At 39.4% G+C, this 25,507-nt stretch overlaps 1 pseudogene; it reads right to left on the minus strand.

Moving 5' to 3' along the window:
• LOC102169775 lies at positions 24,008-24,781 on the minus strand (annotated as a pseudogene).

The following is a 25,507-nucleotide window of genomic DNA, read 5'->3' on the forward strand; positions in this document are numbered from 1 at the left end:
ATACATTGAAGATGAATATTCTGCACAAAAACTCAAAAAAATGTTGGTTTTATGAATTATGCAAAGTCTGGATAATTATGAAACATTTTATTTACTCTTTTCAGAAAATACTCAGAAGTACAATTCTGAATTATTAAAAGTACCAATGTATGCCAATTGATAAGAAAGTTAACCAGAATGTAACTTTACTAAAAATACTTTTCCTACCAAAGGAAAAATAAAAATCTGAAAGCAGCATTCACTAGAGTAACAAAATTATCAAGTTTCAAAATCAGACTTTAACTTAAAATGCCATTTCTATAGTTTGTGATATATGAAAATTTTCATCAGTCTTTATCAGGAAATATGGTACCCAAATCTCCAAGGTACTAGCCCAGGATTTTAACAATGCAGCTTCACTTAGAAATTTTTTCCTCAAGGTCTTTTAATCACATGGTAAAGACATAAGAAAGCAGATTTTGGCAGAGAAAGACCTATATAACATTTCATTACAGTTCAAAAGAAAAAAATCTTTTGGCAGTTGGTGACATTATTAAAATGTAAATATTAATATTTTATTTTGATATCACTTTGTATTCAGCCAAATATTCACCTTTAAAGAAAACTGGCTTCAAAAAAATTGTCCCAGTTTTCCCTTAACATTTGAATCAAAATATATGTTAATTAAAATGAAATCCACACACTCCTAGTTTATTCCTCCTAATTTTTCAACACTTTTTCTTTGGAAGATCATCTGGCAGCCAAAAAGCCTTAATCCATTACCAGATTTGGTCATTTAATTATTAAATTATATTTGACCAATAATTATTAAATCATAAGTTTGGAAAATTGACACCTGTAGATTTTAAACACTTTAATGAATGAATAAATGAATGAGTGAATAAGTAGGGGACAATTCAAAACCATCCAGATAATACTTAGATAAGGTTCCTAAATTCTATAATGGTATGGACCTAACAGAAGCAGAAGATATTAAGAAGAGGTGGCAAGAATACACAGAAGAACTATACAAAAAAGATCTTCATGACCCAGATAACCACGATGGTGTGATCACTCACCTAGAGCCAGACATCCTTGAGTACAAAGTCAAGTGGGCCTTAGAAAGCATCACTATGAACAAAGCTAGTGGAGGTGATGGAATTCCAGTTGAGTTATTTCAAATCCTAAAAGATGATGTTGTGAAAGTGCTTCACTCAGTATGTCAGCAAATTTGGAAAACTCAGCAGTGGACACAAGACTAGAAAGGCCAGTTTTCATCCCAATCCCAAAGAAAGGCAATGCCAAAGAAAGCTGAGCATGGAATTAATGCTTTTGAATTGTGGTATTGGAGAACACTCTTGAGAGTCCCTTGGACTGCAAGGAGATCCCACCAGTCCATCCTAAAGGAAATCAGTCCTGAATATTCATTGGAAGGACTGATGTTGAAGCTGAAACTCCAACACTTTAGCCCCCTGATGTGAAGAACTGACTCATTTAAAAAGACCCCGGTGTATGATCTTTTTAATGTGTCGTTGGATTCTGATTGCTAGAATTTTGTTAAGGATTTTTGCATCTATGTTCATCAGTGATATTGGCCTGTAGTTTTCTTTTTTTGTGGCATCTTTTTCAGGTTTTGGTATTAGGGTGATGGTGACCTCATAGAATGAGTTTGGAAGTTTACCTTCCTCTGCAATTTTCTGGAAGAGTTTGAGTAGGATCAGTGTTAGCTCTTCTCTAAATTTTTGGTAGAATTCAGCTGTGAAGCCGTCTGGACCTGGGCTTTTGTTTGCTGGAAGATTTCTGATTATAGTTTCAATTTCCATGTTTGTGGTGGGTCTGTTAAGATTTTCTATTTCTTCCTGGATCAGTTTTGGAAAGTTGTACTTTTCTAAGAATTTGTCCATTTCTTCCACGTTGTCCTTTTTATTGGCATATAGTTGCTGATAGTAGTCTCTTATGATCCTTTGTATTTCTGTGTTGTCTGTTGTGATCTCTCCATTTTCATTTCTAATTTTATTGATTTGATTTTTCTCTCTTTGTTTCTTGATGAGTCTGGCTAATGGTTTGTCAATTTTATTTATCCTTTCAAAGAAACAGCTTTTGGCTTTGTAGATTTTTGCTATGGTCTCTTTTGTTTCTTTTGCATTTATTTCTGCCCTAATTTTTAAAATTTCTTTCCTTCTACTAACCCTGGGGTTCTTCATTTCTTCCTTTTCTAGTTGCTTTAGGTGTAGAGTTAGGTTATTTATTTGACTTTTTTGTTGTTTCTTGAGGTATGCCTGTAGTGCTATGAACTTTCCCCTTAGCACTGCTTTTACAGTGTCCCATAGGTTTTGGGTTGTTGTGTTTTCATTTTCATTCATTTCTATGCATATTATGATTTATTTTTTGATTTCTTCTGTGATTTGTTGGTTATTCAGCAGCGTGTTGTTCAGTCTCCATATGTTGGAATTTTTAATAGTCTTTCTCCTGTAATTGACATCTAATCTTACTGCACTGTGGTCAGAAAAGATGCTTGGAATGATTTCAATTTTTTTAAATTTACCTAGGCTAGATTTATGGCCCAGGATGTGATCTATCCTGGAGAAGTTTCCATGTGCGCTTGAGAAAAAGGTGATCATACACCATGACCAACTGGGCTTTATCAGGGATGCAAGGATTATTCAATATCCACAAATCAATCAATGTAGTATACCACATTAACAAATTGAAAAATAAAAGCCATATGATTATCTCAATAGATGCAGAGAAAGCCTTTGACAAAATTCAACATCCATTTATGATAAAAACTCTCCAGAAAGCAGGAACAGAAGGAACATACCTCAACATAATAAAGGCTATATATGACAAACTGACAGCAAACATTATCCTCAATGGTGAAAAATTGAAAGCATTTCCCCTAAAGTCAGGAACAAGATAAGGGTGCCCACTTTCACCACTACTATTCAACATAGTTCTGGAAGTTTTGGCCATAGCAATCAGAGCAGAAAAAGAAATAAAAGGAATCCAAATTGGAAAGGAAGAAGTAAAACTGTCATTGATTGCAAATGACATGATTCTCTACATAGAAAACCCTAAAGACTCCACCAGAAAATTACTAGAGCTAATCAATGAATATAGTAAAGTTGCAGGATACAAAATCAACACACAGAAATCCCTTGCATTCCTATACACTAATAATGAGAAAATAGAAAGAGAAATTAAGGAAACAATTCCATTCACCATTGCAACGAAAAGAATGAAATACTTAGGAATATATCTACCTAAAGAAACTAAAGACCTATATATAAAAAAACTATAAAACACTGGTGAAAGAAATCAAAGAAGACACTAATAGATGGAGAAATATACCATGTTCATCGATCAAAAGAATCAATATAGGGAAAATGAGTATACTACCCAAAGCAATCTATAGATTCAATGCAATCCCTAACAAGCTACCAGCGGTATTTTTCACAGAGCTAGAACACATAATTTCACAATTTGTATGGAAATACAAAAAAACCTCGAATAGCCAAAGCAATCTTGAGAAAGAATGGAACTGGAGGAATCAACCTGCCTGACTTCAGGCTCTACTACAAAGCCACAGTCATCAAGACAGTATGGTACTGGCACAAAGACAGAAATATAGATCAATGGAACAAAATAGAAAGCCCAGAGATAAATCCACACACCTATGGACTCCTTATCTTCGACAAAGGAGGCAAGAATATACAATGGATTAAAGACAATCTCTTTAACAAGTGGTGCTGGGAAAACTGGTCAACCACTTGTAAAAAAACGAAACTAGAACACTTTCTAACACCATACACAAAAAATAAGCTCCAAATGGATTAAAGATCTAAACGTAAGACCAGAAACTATAAAACTCCTAGAGGAGAACATAGGCAAAACACTCTCTGACATAAATCACAGCAAGATCCTCTATGATTTACCTTCCAGAATACTGGAAATAAAAGCAAAAATAAATAAATGGGACCTAATTAAAATTAAAAGTTTCTGCACAACAAAGGAAACTAAAAGCAAAGTGGAAAGACAGCCTTCAGAATGGGAGAAAATAATAGCAAATGAAGCAACTGACAAACAACTAATCTCAAAAATATACAAGCAACTTATGCAGCTCAATTCCAGAAAAATAAACAACCCAATCAAAAAAATGGGCCAAAGAACTAAATAGACATTTCTCCAAAGAAGACATATAGATGGCTAACAAACACATGAAAAGATGCTCAACATCACTCATTATCAGAGAAATGCAAATCAAGACCACAATGAGGTATCATTTCACCCCAGTCAAATTGGCTGTGATCCAAAAGTCTACAAGCAATAAATGCTGGAGAGGGTGTGGAGAAAAGGGAACCCTCTTACACTGTTGGTGGGGATGCAAACTAGTACAGCCACTATGGAGAACAGTGTGGAGATTCCTTAAAAAACTGGAAATAGAACTGCCTTATGACCCAGCAATCCCACTGGTGGGCATACACATCAAGGAAACCAGAATTGAAAGAGACACATGCACCCCAGTGTTCATTGCAGCACTGTTTATAATAGCCAGGACATGGAAGCAACCTAGATGCCCATTAGCAGATGAATGGAGAAGAAAGCGGTGGTACACATGCACAATGGAATATTACTCAGCTGTTAAAAAGAATACATTTGAATCCTTTCTAATGAGGTGGATGAAACTGGAGCCAATTATACAGAGTGAAGTAAGCCAGAAAGAAAAACACCAATATAGTATACTAATGCATATATATGGAATTTAGAAAGATGGTAACAATAACCCTGTATGCGAGACAGCAAAAAAGACACAGATGTATGGAACAGTCTTTTGGACTCTGTGAGAGAGGGCGAGGGTGGGATGATTTGGGAGAATGGCATTGAAACATGTATAATATCATATAAGTAACTAATCGCCAGTCCAGGTTTGATGCAGGATACAGGATGCTTGGGGCTGGTGCACTGGGATGACCCAGAGGGATGGTACGGGGAGGGTGGTGGGAGGGGCGTTCAGGATGGGGAACACGTGTACACCCGTGGCAGATTCATGTTGATGTATGGCAAAATGAATATAATATTTAAAATTAATTAGCCTCCAATTAAAATAAATAATTTTTTTAAAAATAGAAAACTAAAAAATAAAAAGACCCTGATGCTGGGAATGATTGAAGGCAGGAGGAGAAGGGGATGATAGAGAATGAGATGCTTGGATAGCATCACCAACTCAATGGACTTGAGTTTGAGTAAGCTCCAGGAGTTCATGATGGACAGGGAAGCCTGGCGTACTGCAGTTCATGGGGTCACAAAGAGTTGGACATGACTTAGTGACTGAACTGAACTAAATTCTATCTGTAAGTAATGATTGAAAATTTTATATGTGTTGTACTTCCTAAACTAATACAGTGCTGTTATGACAATTTCATCTCAATAAAAATGGGGGAAAAAAAGAAAATGTTAGCCCAGTGCCAAAGAAAACCTCTCTTTCCTTCAAGTATTAATTTAGCCAATATAAATACAATTTTCATACATTTTCTAGGCTCTATTATAAATTCCCATATGTTCTATATAAGCCATTTTTGAAATGTAAATCTCTCCAAACTTTGTAATAATGCACATATTTACTAAAAGTATGGAAAATATTGGCAAAATAAAACTTCCCATTTAACATGGGAATATGAGAGAAAAGTTGCTAAGACTTATAAGTTGGCCACAGGATGTGAATCTAAACTTCCAACAACAGCTACCATCTACTAAGAGCTTATAATGTGCCAAGCACTTTGCTCTATGCACCATGTACATTATTTTGTTTAATCCTAATGAAAACCCTAAGAGGTCAGTAATACTTCTATGCCCATTTTGCAGATTTGAAAACTGAAGTTTAGACATATTGAGTAGCCAATCCCAGGTTTCACAGTTGGTAAGGGGAGCCCTGGTTTAAACCTCAGGATTTTGAATGTCCACAGCTGGCAGCCTTAAGTATTCTTAAATGAAACTGCAGTGGGGAAGACAATGAAAGTCACAAAATACAGCTGTCACTGCAATAAGCAGTCAGTCCCTGCTTGTGGGATTTTCCCAACCCTCTCTGCCACTTGGACTATTGCTCTCTCCTTTGCCTGTGGGCTGTTTTTTGGTTACCAAGGAAGGTAAGTAAGAGATTAATGTCAAGGCTCCTGTAAAACATAATGCCATAAAGGGACTCTAATCTGAATCCAGATTTTATCCAGGCAGATCATAGAAAATGTTCCCAGGGAACCACAAAAGTCAAATACAGTTATCAACTATGATCACTTTTTAACTAGCTGCAAGGTGATGTGTTTCTAGGATACAAGGAAGCATCTAGTGTCTCTATTACCCTAGGACTAGACTGATTACACCATTACAGAAAGAGCTTGCTTAAGACACTTTCTTAACTTACACAGAGGCTAGGCAAAGTCATAGATAAAAACAGAATGGCTCAAGAAGCGCTTTACCCAAATGAAAAAACCAAAACCCTTTTCAATGACAGAAATTATGATTTAAGAGCACCAGGTGTATGGCTTCTTTTCTAGGTAGCAGTTAGAGAGTTTGGGAGAAAACATCATTCCTTTCATAGTGGATATAATTGCTGTGATTTCCAGTCCACAACTTGTATGGTTTCATTTCTCCAGGCTGCCCCCCAAGAAAAACAAAGTGAATATTTAATAATCATGAACTGAATGTAGCTTAATTATAGAACAAAAGCATCTACTGGTTTTGTGGTTAGACAGTTTATCAAAGGGAGATTCATACCTGAATCTGGAGAGAGTGATGACTAGCTTTCCACCGGGGTAGCATTTGGAATTACTCTGGAGACTTGTATAAGAAGAACCTAGAAGTTTTAAGACCATTATCAATCAGAACCACTTTCACATCTAGTTTTGAGATCAGAGGAGACACTCAATTTCCAAGAAACTCAGTTCCTTCACTTGGGGTTTCTAAGCAATAAACCTCCCTCATCAGATTGACTTGGCCACAAATTCCAACTCAGATTTCGTACTTTGTTTTCTTAAGGAAGTGTATTCCCCTCCTCAGATGCTCTGTCTCTCTTCACTTGTTCTGGAGTGATTGTGTTTGCTTTCAGTTTTGTTGATAGGATAAACCTGCTCAGGACCAAACTCACAGCCAAACTCAGAAGCTTGCCTCAGACCACCCCATATCTGGAGATAACCTTCATTTTCTTCTCTCTATATACAAATCCTGCATGCTTGTGTGCTAAGTCACTTCAGTCATGTCCAACTATTCGCAACACCATGGACTGCAGCCCACCAGGCTCTCCTGTCCATGGGATTCTCCAGGCAAGAATACTGGAGTGGATTGCCATGTCTTCCTCCAGGGGATCTTCCTGACCCAGGGATCAAACTCCCATCTCTTACATCTCTTGCATTGGCAGGCAAGTTCTTTACCACTAGCACCACCCAGGAAGCCCCAGATACAAACCTAACATATCCCTAAAAACAGCTCAAGTCCCCCTTTGTTTAATCAAAACTGTCTCTGATAATTCTCAGGTGAAGTGTTTGCTTCTTCCCATGACCAACCTCCATAGCATTCATGTGGCATCATCATGCGTTTCCTGGCACAATTAATAATTTTTATGTCTAAAATTATAATTTTACTTAAATTATTACTTTATCTCACTGAATGAATTAACAGACAACAAAGTCAATCAAAATCCTCCCCAAATTGCACCTGCTTCAGTGACTTCCACACAGTATCTGCTCAGTAAGTCAGAATCTGAGTTCTCTGTAGAAGACAGCTCTTTGTGCTATAGAGACTGGGCTTGGGTTGACACTCTAAACTGCAAACTGAAGAATCCAGATAAATTATGAAATCTCAGTCCAGCTGCTCAGAGTTAATCCAGAGGTTGGGAGGACTCTAGGGAGCTGCGTTAAGACTGGTTACTCCTCCCCCCACCCACCCAATTGGATGTTTCATAGTCAGATTGTTATGAATTGTTTTTATTTCCCATTAGGAAAACTCAGTTCAGTTCAGTTCAGTTCAGTTCAGTTCAGTCGCTCAGTCATATCCGACTCTTTGTGACCCCATGAATCACAGCACACTAGGCCTCTCTGTCCATCAGCAGCTCCCGGAGTTCACTCAGACTCACGTCCATCAAGTCAGTGATGCCAACCAGCCATCTCATCCTCAGTCGTCCCTTTCTCCTCCTACCCTCAATCCCTCCCAGCATCAGAGTCTTTTCCAATGAGTCAACTCTTCGCTTCAGGTGGCCAAAGTACTGGAGCTTCAGTTTGAGCATCATTCCTTCCAAAGAACACCCAGGACTGATCTCCTTTAGAATGGACTGGTTGGATCTCCTTGCAGTCCAAGGGACTCTTGGACTTCAACACCACAGTTCAAAAGCATCAATTCTTCGGCGCTCAGCTTTCTTCACAGTCCAACTCTCACATCCATACATGACCACTGGAAAAACCATAGCCTTGACTAGACAAGACCTTTGTTGGCAAAGTAATGTCTCTGCTTCTGAATATGCTATCTAGGTTGGTCATAACTTCCCTTTCAAGGAGTAAGTGTCTTTTAATTTCATGGCTGCAATCACCATCTGCAGTGGTTTTGGAGCCCAAAAATATAAAGTCTGACATGGTTTCCACTGTTTCCCCATCTATTTCCCATGAAGTGATGGGATCTTCGTTTTCTGAATGTTGAGCTTTAAGCCAACTTTTTCACTCTCCACTTTCACTTTTATCAACAGGCTTTTTAGTTCCTTTTCACTTTCTGCCATAAGGGTGGTGTCATCTGCATATCTGAAGTTATTGATATTTCTCCCAGCAATCTTGATTCTAACTTGTGCTTCTTCCAGCCCAGCGTTTCTCATGATGTACTCTGCATAGAAGTTAAATTAGCAGGGTGACAATATACAGCCTTGACATACTCCTTTTCCTATTTGGAACCAGTCTGTTGTTCCATGTCCAGTTCTAACTGTTGCTGCCTGACCTGCATATAGGTTTCTCAAGAGGCAGGTCAGGTGGTCTGGTATTCCCATCTTTTTCAGAATTGTCCACAGTTTATTGTGATCCACAGTCAAAGGCTTTGGCATAGTCAATAAAGCAGAAATAGATGTTGTTCCGGAACTCTCTTGCTTTTTCGATGATCCAGCAGATGTTGGCAATTTGATCTCTAGTTCCTCTGCCTTTTCTAAAACCAGCTTGAATATTACAAAATAGATTTATATGTACCATTTTTGAGGCTTCCCAGGTGGCACTCATGGTAAAGACTCCACCTGTCAATGCAGGAGACGTTGACGTAAGAGAAGCAGGTTTGATCCCTGGGTCAGGAGAGTCCACTGGACAAGGGCATGGTTGCCCACTCCAGTATTCTTGCCTGGAGAATCCCATGGCCTGGAGGTTTACAGTCCATAGGGTCGCAAAGAGTCTGACATGACTAAAGTTGACTAAGCGTTCATGCACATACAATCTTTGGTATCTTTTTTCCCTGAATCAGTGTTTTCAAGATCTGCTGCCACTGGGGCTTTCTCTAACTATAGTTAACTCCAGATCCTGGACTTGTCTTTAGGTTGGACTTGGGCAACATGTTGAAATTAGAAAATAATAAAGCTGATGGTTGCTTAAAAAGTTAAACATAGATTTACCATATGACTCAACATTTCCACTCATGTATATGTTTCCAAAATTAAAAACAACCAGGCAACTACTTGTACACAAATGTTCATAATAGCGCTGTTCACAGTAACCCATATATCCACCAATGGATAATGAATAAATAAAATGTATTAGATATCTAAGATGGAATATTGCATGCCAAGTCACTTCAGTTCAGTTCAGTTTAGTGGTTCAGTCGTGTCCAACTCTTTGAGACCCCATGAATTGCAGCATGCCACGCCTCCCTGTCCATCACCAGCTCCCGGACTTCACTCAAACTCACATCCATCGAATCAGTGATGCCAACCAGCCATCTCATCCTCTGTCGTCCCCTTCTCCTCCTGCCCCCAATCCCTCCCAGCATCAGAGTCTTTTCCAATGAGTCAACTCTTCGCATGAGGTGGCCAAAGTATTGGAGTTTCAGCTTTAGCATCATTTCTTCTGAAGAACACCCAGGACTGATCTCCTCTTTAGGACCCCATGGACTGTAGCCCACCAGGCTCCCCTGTCCATGGGACTCCCCAAGGAAAAATACTGGGGTGGGTTGCCATGCCCTCTTCCAGGGGATCTTCCCAACCCAGGGGTCAAACTCCTATCTCTTGCAAATCCTGCATTGGCAAGTGAGTTCTTTATCACTAGCTCCACCTGGGAAGCCCAAGGTGGAATATTACTCAGCCTTGAAAAGGGATGAAGCTTTTCATGATAGGTGCTATATGGGGTCACATAGAGTCAGACACGACTGAAGTGACTTAGCAGCATAACATCAAAAGTATTATATTAAGTCAAAGGTGTCCCCACAAAAGGTCAAAAGGTTACGTACTGTATAATCCAATTTGTATGAAATATCCAGAACAGGTAAATACATAGAGATGAAAAGATTGGTAGCTGTCAAAGGCTGACAGGGAGAGGATAAGCAATGATTGCTTAACAGGTAAAAAGTTTTATTTTGAGCTGATGAAAAATGGTTTAGAAGTAGACAGAGGTGATGGCTGCACAACATTGGGAAGGTATGGAATGCCAGTGAATGTACACATTAAAGTGGTTACTGCTATGTTGAATGGATTTCACGTCAATAATATAATAACAGCTGGGAGATTGGGATCAACATATATATACACTAGTACACATAAAATAAGTAACTAATGAGAGCCTGCTATACAGGGAACTCTATATTCAGTGCTCTGTGGTGACGTAAATGGGAAAGAAGTCCAAAAAAGAGAGGATATATGTACATGTATAGCTAATGCACTTTTCTGTATAGCAGAAACTAACATAATATTAGTAAAGCAACTATATTCCAATAAAAAATAAATTTTTAAATAATTAAAAATCAATAATAATAACAAAGTTTGTCTGGTACCTACAGTTCCTATTGCCCAAGATACTATAGTAGGAGGGAGAAGGAAAGCCTCACTTAAGCAGGGGAACCTTTTTGGAGACATTGAAGCCAAGACCTGAAAGACAACTAGGATTTAAACTAAGTAAGGAAGGTAGAGATAGATGGGGAAAAGAGAAAAACAATCCAGGGAGATATTGTCTATATGATGATTTAACAATATAATATTGATATAAATTATTTCTCCTTTCCCATAAAATCAAATGAATAAATATGTTTTCATCATCTTCTATTTGTGCGGAGCCATGCTAGGTGCTGGGAGAAACAGACCAACAAAAGGCATAGTCTGACAAGAGAAATAAAACTAGCATTTATTGAGCAGCTCCAATATGATGGATATTTTACATGTGCATGTGTGCTCGGTTGCTCCAGCTGTGTCCAACCCTTTGAGACCCCCATGGACTGTAGTCTGCCAGGTTCCTCTATCCATGGGATTCTCCAGGCAAAAACACTGGAGTGAGTAGCCATTTCGCCCTATCAGGGGACCTTCATGACCCAGGGTTCAAACCCATGTCTCCTGTGTCTCCTGCATTGCAGGCAGATTCTTGACCACTGAGCCACTGGGGAAGCCTATATTTTACACGTATTATCTCAATTAATCCTTTAAAGAGATCAAAGCAATAAGTGTGATTAATCCTGTTAACTTGCCCAACATTGCACAGCTTCTAAATAGAAAATACAAGATTTCATCCAAGTGTGCCTGACTGCAGGGGTCCACCTTCTTGCCACTACAGCAGGACATAATTAGAGTGGCTGGAAGCTGAGTAACTTGGTAAGACATCAGTGGATAGATGTCACAAAGTTGAGCACAATGCTCCCTCCAGATTGAAGGACCTGGAAAAAACTGGGATCAGATCTGGAGAGAAATAAATGGCCCAGATCCCAGAGCCAGAAAGTGGAGGCAACAAGGAAAAGGCTTGGACATGAACTGTCCCTGAAACTTCCCCAACCCCCATTGTACTGAGTGGAGGGAGCCTTTTCTCTGCACTGGTCCTTACCCCATCAGAGCGCTCCACAAATTCAGTGCTAGGTTTTGTATTTTTATTCATGTCCCAGTTCTACCATTTAATAGCTTTGAATAAATTACAGAAAGGTGTAATTCTCTGCGTCTTGGTTTACACATCTAAAAAACTAGAATAATAGTAAACAAAAAATCTGGATTAAATGAATACATATTTTACAAAGGGCTTACATGTCAACAACACACAAGTGCTCAATAAATATTGTTTTTGTTTAGGATGTTGTTGTATTACTATTTCCTTGCCAAGAATTCCCAGCTTCTCCAAAGCATGGACCATGTCCTTTTTCTTAATCTCCAGCCTCTAAAACAGAGGTTGGAGCATAGTCAGTAAACAGCAAGTTCTGAGTCAAGGCAGTGGTGAACCTAGCACTATATTGGCTAGGGAAATTTTCAAGACCTCAGCATCCCCTAAAATCTCACTCTTTTGTTGCAAACAATACTGTAATATAGAGATTGTCAGTTACCAAATATTTATTGAGCACCTACAATCTGGAGGGTCCAGCACTAGGAATACAGGGCTTTCTAAATTGCCAGGATTACATTTAGTCCACATGGTTGATTTATCATTAAGTTTAGACAGGGAAATAAATAAGAATACACACACTTGCACAGCCTCAAGAGAAATAACCTGTGCAGTGTCAAAGTTCTGGCTATCATTACAAAGAAAACATTGCTACTCATGTACAAAACAAACTATGATCCATTAACTCAGCACAGAAGTCCTTTTTGGCTCCATAAAAGCTGGCACCCAAGCAAGTTTTGTAGTCACACTGCCAAAAAATACCTGGCCGATACATTTTAACGTCCTTCCTTGCTTTCTCTCAGACATATTTCAGTAATTGCCTGTCTGCAGGTACAAGATGCTTACAGGAAGTGATTAATCTTTCATGAGACTATTCTACTATTCCTTAATGCAGTATAATAAAAGCTCAAAGGGACAGCCACAGTCATGTCAGTGCATGCTTTAAGGAAAGGAAGTTTTAATGGGAGGTAAATCTGATCACACGATAGCAGTCAATGATGAAATCTCCTTTTTGAAAGAAAGCAACCCAAAAGGGCAAATCTACTCCCTGGGGCGAGAGGGAAGCCCACCTCTAAACCTAAAACCTCCTTTTTTTCTGGTCGGAGGCCAGATGGGATCCTCGGACATCATGAAACACTACAACTGGAAGCTGAATGGTTTGTCTACACCCAGCCCCCAACACGTAGACACTGGAGATGAGAAAGGCTCTTGTTTGCTGTCTGAAGCAGGTGTGGTTGGACTAAATGGAGAGAAGATGTCCAGCTGGAAAAACCCATCAACCAGCTGCCCAGGCCCGTCTGCTTAGATAAATACCACCTGTTACTAAACAGCCAGAGAAAAATTAGTCCTGTGCTAGGAACCTGCCACTTCTCTGCCTATTATGCTGAGGCTTTTGTGTCTTTTCGACATCCCAAATCCCATGAGTGTCTCAGAGCGATGGTCATATTTGCTGCACTTAATTCTATTCTGGACAATGACAGATGATTTTGGAGCTTTAGATTAAAGTATTTTCTGGGGGCCAAGAGCACATATGTGAGAGAATAATAAATAACACCTATCAGAAGAGGTCAGTGACTCCAAAGGCACTTTTTAACTCGAGCACCTCACTGGTCTGTGGAGTCTGGCCTGCTTGAAGGACAGGGCATGGCCCCATCTCCTAAACCCTGTGCCCTCTTCCTCACTGCTCCTCAGCTGAACCAGTCTCCTCTTGAGCACTGAGTTTGATTAAATACACACATGCACATGTACACGCCAGTGGTAAAGAATCCACTGGCTAATGCAGGAGATGCAGGTTTGATCCCTGATCTGAGAAGATCCCCTGGAGAAGGACATGGCAACCCACTCCAGTACTCTTGCCTGGAAAATCTCATGGACAGAAGAGCCTGGCAGGCTACAGTCCATGGGCTCGAAAAGAGTAGGACAAGACTTAGCAACTGAACAACTATAAAACACACACTCACATACAGACACTCCTTTGTTCATGCTATTCCCAGAATTGTAATGTCCTCTCCTGAACTTTCCAAATCCCACTCTTTAAGACTCAAATAAAATCCTGCTGCTTCTCCTAGAGTCCTCCCCAAAAATGTTAGCTAAAAATGACTTTCTCTGAAATGCTACTACACTGAGAGTCCACAAAGTACGTTTGGTCACTTTGAATGGTTCCCAAGTAAATCTCATCTACCCAAAGAAGGGAGGATAAAATTCATCCCTCTGAGGCTTAGCCCACCGTTCAACACAAAGTTAGGCATCTAGCACCTCAAGAGATGTACCTCAACTGAAACAACACTGACCTCAAAAGTTACTTGGAGGATGACAGAAAGATAAAACACTAAACTAGAGATCCTACTGGAAAAGATTTCTAAAGATTTTTGACTCAGATCAATGTTCTGTGAACCCTGGACATGTAGCCAGAAGGCTTGGGACTGAATGCTGGTTTTTCAGTTATTAACTTTATGATTAATTACTCTAACAATATCAATTTCTTACCTGTAAAATGGAACTCACAAGTCAGGGGACTATACCGGGAAGCTCCAAGAAGGCAATTCTTACTATAGTGTTCATATTCATTACCAAAACCACGCATTCATGGTTCTTTAGAAAACTGCACAGTTCCTTCAACATCAAACAGATTCAGTTCAGTTCAGTCGCTCAGTCGTGTCCGACTCTTTGTGACCCCATGAATTGCAGCACACCAGGCCTCCCTGTCCATCACCAACTCCCGGAGTTCACTCAGACTCGCGTCCATCCAGCCATCTCATCCTTGGTTGTCCCCTTCAATCAAACAGATTAAAACAAACTAACTTATTATTCTAGACTGACTATTTTTTAGGCTTCAAAAACTTGGTGGCCTCTAATAATCATCTGGGGACTTTATAGATATGTTTTGCCCAGGACCTTCACATTTGTTTCGCCCAGTATCTGACTAGTGAAAAGTTATTAGGATTATAGCTTTTAGAAATATGTCTTAAACTGTAATAGACACTTTGATAATGACATTTAGTGCTATTCAACTTAAAAATGGGTGCTAGCTCCTAAATCTTTCTTAGACTCAAAATCTATATAATCACATACACATACATATGCAGGAGTTTAAAGTTGTGTGTGTGTGTGCAGGCGTGTGTGTGTGTGTGTGTGTGTGTGTGTGTGTGAATTTCCTGGAGGTATGTGCCATAATTACCCAGTATTCCGGAACCTCTCATGTATCAATTTATCTTTGTAATCTGATCATACACTGCAGTCAGGGTATGTCCCATTTCTATTCCTCCACAAAGTTCGCTCATGTTTGTAAAATAATTACTCTAAGAAAGAAGACAGTACATTTCAAAAAGGAAAAAAAAAAGTGACATACCAAGAAAAAAGACAGTATCAGAAGTGTGTGAAACTTACTTTTTAAGGAAGCAATTTGGGACACTTTTCTACCCTAGAATCCATCCAACTCAAGCAGCCTTGAGCTGAGAATACAGGCAGTCCTAAGAAAGCCCTCAATCCAGGGCATTTTGTCCCTCAGCTGGGCAGGGGTCAAAGCAATCAATAGTAGTTTAGACTAAACAGGAAGAAAACCAGCTCAATTAATGTGGCAGATGCACGAATGGTCATCACATTTAGAAACAAGGTAAGTTTGAAACAAATTTAGTTGCTATCATTGTTGCCATTGTTGGCTAATACATGTATTGTTGGCTAATACATGCAGATAAATACTGCATCTTCCATCCCTTTTAAATGTATCTAGTAAACCCACTAGACTTCCAGTCATTGTACTGCACATAAGTTTCCCACAAAGATTTCATGAAAATCAACTCAACCTCTTTTTAAAACTTATCCCAGACATAGCTTCTGGTTCAGAGGAAACCAAACATCCCTTTGCCTGCCCCTGCCCCCCATCCCCCAGTGTAAGAAAAGCCACTAACTCTTTCACAGGAGCAGATTGTTCCAACTTAATTGAATGAAGTAAACTTGGGGAAATACCTGACATTGCCAACTTGACCTCTGCTAAGCCTTTTGAACTTCAATCACTGTCCTCCAACACAAAGCCTTCTATTAGGCTTTCAGCTATTTCCCCTGATTACACAGGTAGCTTATCTTAAGGATTCCATGGTTTCAGTTATCATTTCTAACCTGATTGTGAGACGAGTATTATTTCCGTGCTGAGTCTTGTGACTAAGCCTGCAAAGGTATTTGCTGGTTTGATTGAGTAAAAAGCATCTCATTTCAGTTTCTTATCCACCAAGATCCAATAACTTATTCTAAAGAAAAGAAAATAGTTTTAATTTATGAGAACGTAAGTGAAAAAGCTCAAATGAATAACACTAGTCAGAAACTGTCCAAAATCATAGTCTTTGGTGTTTCATGTAGATTTCAAAGTTTTAAATATAATTTATAATACAGGGCAATAAAAATGAAGATTGTTTCCAATAAACAAAGTGCAAGCAGTAAAAACAAAACAGCTTGAATTTCTCAAACACGTAGAATTAGTATTCTCTTCTGTCTAGCTCCCATATAGAAGAAGGAAAAATTGAGGTTAAGGTTTAATATATTTTGAACTAATTACCCACACTGGCAAATAAAATGTGCTCATAATCTGGGAGTAAAGATGTGATGGCAGTTATTTTCAGAGTTAAAATATTTTTAACTAATTTTAATAGGCAGTTATTTTCATCCTAAGCATCTATTTTTCTTCTTCTTGACTCTACTGTACATGTACCTTTTAGAAATATGCAGAAAACTTTTAAATATTTCAAAATATTTAGAATCATCCAGTTCTTTATTACAAAGTAAAACAGAATATAATTTGTCCTCAACAGACTGTCAGTGATTAAAAAGATTGCAAACAGCCAGTTCCAGCAAACATGGGAAAATTATACAAATACAAATAAACAAATAGATGGGAAAAATATACAAATTTTGTGGAAAGTAATTTGGTTGTCAATATCTATTGAAATTTGAAATGTGCATACCTTGTAAGGCTGTTCATTGAAAAAACATGTTTACAATAGCAAAGATAGGAGGAAATTAAATTAGGGAAAAAATAAAATTAATAAGGGAATGGTTCAGTGGTAACAATATACAGTCATCAAAGAGTTAAAAAGTCTTCCATGAAATGACCTAGAAAATGTCCATACTATATTTTTAGTAATTAAAACTGATTCTAGATAAAAGCATTTAATAATATTCTAGTTTAGGGTATCAAATACATATGCACATAAAGTAGAAACCTAAGAAAGATGAATGATATATATCAAATAGCTAGCCAGTAGTTTTTAACCCTGGGCAGAGAAAGTGTATTGTGGAAAAAGTCTCTAGCTTCTTATTTTATAAAATCCAAATACAAATGGAAAGATAGCAGGTGAATTCTATTTATTTTTCAACATATTTGGAAACATTTTAAAATTAAAAAAAATATTCAAAAGTCAGAAATCTATATTTCAATAAATACATTTAAAAGTATTCAATAAAAGTTTTATTTACAGAATAAAACATCTATGAAATAATTGACCTCTTAATTTAGGGAGAACTACATTTGTTAAAATGAGTTACATTGACTTGGACTCTTTTCCTTTGCCATTTGTTATAATTGGTTTCCAGTCATTCTAAATATAATAAACATGACTATTTTATTTCATTTGGTATAACTGAAGTGCAAATTTGCTGAAGAAGTAAACACATTGCTTGTGTTATAAGTTTACATGATAATTGCAAGAGTTGCCTCAAGAAACTTTATTATGTTGTTTGGTCCACTGAATGGAAATTATTTTAAGTGAAGGACTTAAGGATAGAGTATCACAATATTCCCAGTGTGTTTTGACTCTGAGTTGTTTTGTTTTGCGTTACAAAAATAAAACATTGTATTTATTGATTCATATACTACTGAAATAAAATGTGCTTAGTGGCTCAGTCATGTCTGACTCTTTGTGACCCCATGGACTGTAGCCCGCCAGGCTCTTCTGTCCATGGGGATTCTCCAGGCAAGAATACTGGTGTTGCCATGCCCTCTTCCAGGGGACCTTCCCAACCCAGAGATTGAACTCAGGCCTCCTACATAGAAGGCAGATCCTTTCCTGTCTGAGCTACCAGGGAAGCCCACTGAAATAAAATAAGATTGTCGTATAATAGGTTTGGGGTTATAATTTCCAAAACTATATATCTTGTTCCCAAAGTGCCTAAATTTCTTATCAAACCAAAAATGTGAACATTAGCCAACCAAACAAGCCCACATAGCCTCTTAAGTGCCCTAGAGAGATATTAGCATTGGCAAGAAAAGTGCATGTAATCTACTTCTTCTGCCACAGGTGCCAGGAATTTCCTTGCATTCCATCCCATCAGAATATCAGTTTATTATAGACTAGCAATACCCAAGCCAGCAAGGGTCTCAGGCATGCGTGCCCTTCTCCTTTATTTTTTTGACTAATACTGCTTATGCAGCCTTGAGAAATTTAACTTTTCTGAGCCTTGACTTCTCATGTGCAAGATAGAAATAATATTATCACCATGAAGGTGTACCATGAAAATCAGGTGAGCGTGTTGCTTAGAACAGTGCATGCCTGTGTACCAAACTGCTTCCATGGTGTCTGCCTCTTTGCAACCCTACGGACTGTAACCCAGCAGGCTCTCCTGTCCACGGGATTCTCCAAGCAAGAATACTGGCGTGCACTGCCATTTCCTCCTGCAGGGGATCTTCCCAGCCTAGGGATTGAACCCGCATCTCCTGTGGCTCTTGCATTGCAGGAAGGTTCTTTTACTGCTGAGCCACTGGGGAAGCCTGCTTACAACAGTATGGAGCTCATAGTAAGCACTCCAAGAGTAGTAGTTTTATTATAATTAATAGATATTACTGATAGAAATACTGAAATTAAGAGCTGTACCCTACTATGATGTGAATGTAGGGCAACAAATCCCAATCTCTAAAGAGTAAAAAAAAATCAAGTCTGAACTTTCAAAATGAAGATTTCTGGGCCCCACTCACCAAAAATTCTGATTCATCTCAGCCTGGGATTAGTCATAGGAATCTTCCTTTTTCACAAGTACTGCAACTGATTCTGACAAGAAACAGTGTTATGCGAAGAAGAATGGAGGACCTTCAAAGGAAGAAAGAAGAACAGAATACATGTGCCCTGTCCCAGAAAGTCCTTGTACTTCACTCACATTAACTGTTCTGATTCTGAGGCCAAGAAATCTTCTCCCAAATCTAACTTATATTTGTGTTATGTCAGGAAGAGAAGAATCAGAATGGTTCTCCTACTTCATCTCCAAATATCTCTGACCGCACTTTACTCCAGGTTTGATAACAGTGTATCATGACCCAAATGCCTTGGTGCTATTTCATTTTGTCTTGTTCTTTTGGATTTCCATTAGTGTTGGTTCATTTTGACACTAGTGGTGTAGGATCAGGAAATTGGGATAATTGATGTGGACTCACACCTTTAATTCCTATGTACTGATCCCTCAATCTAAAAGCATTCATAGTTTCATCAGAACTTGGGGTTCACATCAGCCCCCATATCCCCCTGTCAGATGATGGGGGAGCCACTCATGTGCCCAGTTTGCCCATACAGCATCCTTACTCTTCTGCTGAACAATGAACCTAATGAATATCTTGCTCCCAGACAGAAGGATCCAGGTTTTAAGGTGCCTGAAAGTGTGTTAGTTGCTCAGTTGTGCCCAACTTTTTATGAACCCATAGACTATAGCCTGCCAGGCTCCTCTGTCCATGGGATTTTCCTGGCAAGAATACTGGAGTGGGTAGCCATTCCCTTCTCCAGGGGGTCTTCCTGACCCAGGGATCAAATCCGGGTCTCCTGCACTATAGGTGGGTTCTTTACCATATGAGCCACCAGGAAAGGAAAGCCCTGAAGCCTATCCTATCTAGAGGTTTGCTATTAAAGCATACAACAACAACAAAAAAGGAAATCCCTCACCTTTCACATATGTATGTATTCATGTGGATTCAAGGCTAGGGCTCCTCTCAGGGCCTTAGACATTGTTATAAATTGTTGTGTATAACACCTCCGTTCATAGGAAACTCTATCCCCAGTGACACTTATTTGGAGATAGGACTTTTATGGGGGTAATTAAGATCAAATGAGGTCATAAGGGTGAGGCCTTGATCTAATACAACCGGTGTCCTTACAAAAAGAGAGAGACACACCAGGGATGCACATACACAGACAAAAGGCCATGAGAGGACACAGACAGAGAGTGGCCATGCACAAGTCAAAGAGAGAGGCCTCCAGAGACATGACCCAAGCTGGCACCTTGATCTTGGACTTCCAGCCTCCTCAACTGCTGCTGCTGCTGCTGCTGCTAAGTCTCTTCAGTCATGTCTGACTCTGTGCGACCACATAGACGGCAGCCCACCAGTCTCCCCCATCCCTGGGATTTTCCAGGCAAGAATAATGGAGTGGGTTGCCATTTCCTCCTCCAGTGCAAGAAAGTGAAAATTGAAAGTGAAGTTGCTCAGTCATGTCCAACTCTTCGCGACCCCATGGACTGCGGCCTACCAGGCTCCTCTGTCCATGGGATTTTCCAGGCAAGAGTACTGGAGTAGGGTGCCATCGCCTTCTCTGCCTGAACTGCTAGAAAACAACTTTCTGTTGTTTAAGCCACCAACCTGTGGAATTTTGTTGTGGCAGCCCTATAGAAGACAGCAGAAATCGTTCATGCAACTAAGGGCCCTGAAGCTACTATATCACACTAGCTCCTTCCTACAGCCTCCCCTCCTATCAGGCAAGCTGAATTTCTCATCCCATTATAGCCAACTCTGACCACTGGTTCTCCAGGTATGATAAACATCAGTTCAGTTCAGTTCAGTCGCTCAGTCGTGTCTGACTGTTTGCGACCCCATGAATCGCAGCACGCAAGGGCTCCCTGTCCATCACCAACTGCCGGAGTTCACTCAAACTCATGTCCATCGAGTCGGTGATGCCATCCAGCCATCTCATCCTCTGTCGTCCCCTTCTCCATCCTGTCCCCAATCCCTCCCAGCCTCAGAGTCTTTTCCAATGAGTCAACACTTTGCATGAGGTGGCCAAAGTATTGGAATTTCAGCTTTAGCATCAGTCCCTCCAATGAACACCCAGGACTGATCTCCTTTAGGACGGACGGGTTGGATCTCCTTGCAGTCCAAGAGACTCTCAAGAGTCTTCTCCAACACCACAGTTCAAAAGCATCAATTCTTCGGTGCTCAGCTTTCTTCACAGTCCAACTCTCACATCCATACATAACCACTGGAAAAACCATTGCCTTGACCAGATGGACCTTTGTTGGCAAAGTAATATCTCTGCTTTTCAACATGCTATCTAGGTTGGTCATAACTTTCCTTCCAAGGAGTGTCTTTTAATTTCATGGCTGCAGTAACCATCTGCAGTGATTTTGGAGCCCAAAAAAATAAAGTCTGACACTGTTTCCACTGTTCCCCCATCTATCTGCCATGGAGTGATGGGACCAGATGCCATGATCTTAGTTTTCTGAATGTAGAGTTAAGCCAACTTTTTCACTCTCCTCTTTCACTTTCATCAAGAGAAAATACCCATCCTCAAAAGTCTGGCTTAAATATTATAGTCTGTGATTTCTTCTCTAATCTTCCCAAATGAAATATATTTTTCCCTACTTCATAACCTGTGCCACAGATATCTGCACCCCTATTATTGCTGGCTTTATTTAATTCTGTTTTACATTGTTATCAGCCAGTATTCACATAATACTATCATATTTATGCTATCATTCATAGCTATTAATATTTGCATTAATTCATAATGACAATATTCACTTATTAATTAGCCATTTAAATTCCTTGTGGGAAGACAGCATGCTTACTTCCATGTCTAACAATAATTTGCACACAGGAAGCCATGAACAATTGTTTATTGAATTGACTGATATCTATAAAAAGCCTTAAGGTCTTTAGCAAATAGAACTAAGTTAATTATCTATGTATATGTGAAAGCGAAGTGAAAGTTGCTTAGTTGTGTCCCACTCTTTTGCAGCCCCATGAACTCTAGACTGCCAGGCTCCTTCTGCCCATGGAATTCTCCAGGCAAGAATACTGGAGGAGCTTGCCATTCCTTCTGCAGGGGATCTTCCCAACCCAGGGATCTAACCTGGATCTCCTGCACTGCAGGCAGATTCTTTACTGTCTGAGCCATGGGAAAGTTCCCTATCTAGGTATAATAGCTGCCTTTAGAGCATATTCATAAAACCAAATAGTTTTATATGTAAAAGATCTTAGAGATTTTTTTTTACCAGTTTTTATTTTACCTATTTACCAAGCATCACCTAGTGAATTACTAACAGATTTACTCTAAATGACAGCTAAAACAGAGACCTCATGAATCCTAGGCTTCATCCTCATTCCACCAAGCAACCTGGCCAGTCATCCAAACTCAATCAAAAACTGTAGATGGACACATCCAGCTATTTTGGAATCATTTAAAGAATACTGTGCCAGCACGGAGCAATGTCCAGATCATGCTTTGGCTTCCACTGGAGATCTTCCTATAGGGACTGAATGCACAGGTCTCATCAACTCAAGCATGGTCATTTAGATTGTCATTGTATTTCTCACTGTAGTTAAATAAATTGGCATTCTAATTGTTTTAACTTAAACTTGAAGCCAATTGCAAACTTCTTGGAACTAGTTCAACCACTGTGGATATTTATTTAAACTTGAGAAAGAGAATTTCCTGCACTCCTAATTCAAATATTGCAAAGTCCATTAGGCAGGGTAATTAGTGTGCACCCAGCCAAACTTGGAACCAACTGGTCAAAGTGAATACCTGATTTAGTCTCTGGGTTTAACCCTTCACTACTTCTTTGGAAAGATTAAAAAAAGCTTTGATGATGATGCTGTTTGGAATATGAACTACAACATTCTGAATATACCTCAACCATCAGTTCTTCCCCAGCGGGTCTCTGAGTCTAAGCAGTGATGACAGCCATTAGATAGACACTGCTAAAAATGACGTGCTGACGAGAGAGGATTTATATCCCATTACCAGTCCCCTGCACCATGCCATGAACCTTCAGCTAGACATTTTATCATGTTGGTCGCTCTCTGCATTTTCTCTAATTTGTCTCTTTTTCAACATGTGGTATCCCAAACTAAAAGCAGTTGAAATATGTTCAGGCAAGACTAGTGCCAAGTCACTGGAAATAATTTTTTTCTGGTTCGGAACATAATGCTTCCATTAATACAGACTGATAGCACTTTGGACTTCCCTGGTGGCTCAGACGGTAAAGCATCTGTCTACAATGTGAGAGACCTGGGTTCGATCCCTGGGTTGGGAAGATTCCCTGGAGAAGGAAATAGCAACCCACTCCAGTACTCTTGCCTTGAAAATCCCATGGACGGAGGAGCTTGGTGCAGGCTACTATCCATGGGGTCGCAAAGAGTTGGGCATGACTGAGTGACTTCACTTTATCACTTCGAAAGGATCTCTCTTTTTAACAAATTGTGGAGGGGGTCATTAACTTTAACAGCTCTCAAAATATGCTAGGGCATGGAGCAGCAACCTACAAACAATAAAGTGGTAGGTAACTTTGAGACGGGTGAAATATGTTGTCCTTTGGTAGCCCCCAGCCAAGTCTTCTCAAGTGGCTGTCGATCCTCCAGCTCCACAGCCAAGCCCATCTCATCTATATATAACCTAATCTTAACTAGAGAGTGTGAAAAGTTAAAGTCTTTGTAGATATAGGAATACATTCTCTTTCACTGCCCCACCTACAACCCACACCCATGAACTCTTAGGTTTCTACATTTTCAGTGTGATTCTTGAGAACAGGAAAGAATTCAAAACTAAAGCAATGGAGTTACTCTATGTACTGTGAGGTCATATTTCACTTGGGAGTTGGGGTTAAAGTTAGTGCAAACTACAAAACCAAGCTGAGTCAAAATTATCTCTGGAAATTTTTTTTTTTTTAAGCCACAAATAAGACCTTTTGTCATCATTAAAAAGACCTGCATTTTAAACAGATTCTTGGACTGGGGGCTCATATCCATCAGTTTGTTTAACTTTAGCACCTGTCTCATCCCCAGCAGCTTTTCCAGAACCACTAACTTTACCATGCAGTTCTATGAGTTTTCCCAATTCAAACTTGGACTTCTTTAGCATTTTTACTTTTCTAACAAAGACATTGTAAAGCAGATAAATAGATTGGCAAGCCTTTTCTATGTCTTTTCCAATGCTGTCTGGAATCAATTTACTGACCACTTCTTTCAAGTCACTTGTCTGCACCCCTCAGGTCATGATTACCATCATCTCCATGTGAATCTGGCATACCTGCTGATGCTGGACATAAGAGGTCTTCTGAATTTGATAACTGTGTTTCTTAGTAAAGCCCACGAAGGACAGACAAAGCAAATAACAATCGGTAGTCTTGACAACAAGGTGAACTTCAGTCATGGTCTACTTTTTTTTTTTTTTTTTTTTACCATGGAGCACATTTTGTCACAGGTAAGATCTATGCCATGGAAACTAGTCAGGCAGTTTTTGCCTTGAACATCCTCCATAATTAGCTTGAATTTTCTAAAGGCAACTTCATCATTCTGCAGATCAGTGAGATTCACTTCAAAAATACAACCCTTGAGGCCATCAGATTCAATTTTGGTTCCTTGAGTTCTCATGACCAGTGTTTTCCCAGAATAGCTGGTGTTTTCACATGATACCAATATTCTCAGAAAATGGGGCAACCACTTTCTTCTTGGCTTTCATAAGGCACTTTTTCTTGCCAGCCACCATGATGCTCTTCAGAAGACCAAAAGGGTTAGAAATCTTAAGGGGCTGTGGTAGGCAGAATTTGGAAGAAGACCTCCTGAGAGTCCTTTTATGGTTATTCAATCACACACCTCTCTGACTACCACTGTGAAGGGATTTTTTGCAGGTGCAAAGCCCCTAATCAGTTAGATTTTACATACAGAGAGTATTGGGGTAATTGCTCAGGCTGGTATTAGCAGGGGAATTCGGAGAGACTGAAAGAACTACACAGATTCACTTAAGCCATTGCTGGCTTGCAGATGGAAGGGAGGACCAGAGATTGGCCCCTATCTGCTGAAAGTGACCCTGGCCAACAGCCAGAAAATGAACAATGACCTTAGTCCTACAGCAACAAGAAACTGAAGGCTGTCAATAACTTGAAATGAGCCTGGAAGCAGATTCTTCCCAAGCCTCCAGACAGGAGCCCAGCCCTGTCAACACCTTGATTTCAGTCTTTTGAGACTCTAAGCAAAGAAACCAGACGAAATAGCCCATATTTCTGACCTAAAGAACTGTGAATTAATAAACAAGTATGTGCAAACTGCCAAGTGTGTGGTAATCAGCCAAACAAAATGACAAACAAACATTATTCTATATAACAGCATGAGATTGTACTGTTTAAATTACTTTTTATTAATTTAATTCCTCTGTCACACTAGCCACAAATCAAGCACACCATAGTCACATGTGGCGACTTGCTACCACATTGAA

The sequence above is a fragment of the Capra hircus genome, chromosome 14 (assembly GCF_001704415.2).
Source record: "Capra hircus breed San Clemente chromosome 14, ASM170441v1, whole genome shotgun sequence".
Taxonomy (NCBI): Eukaryota; Metazoa; Chordata; class Mammalia; order Artiodactyla; family Bovidae; genus Capra; species Capra hircus.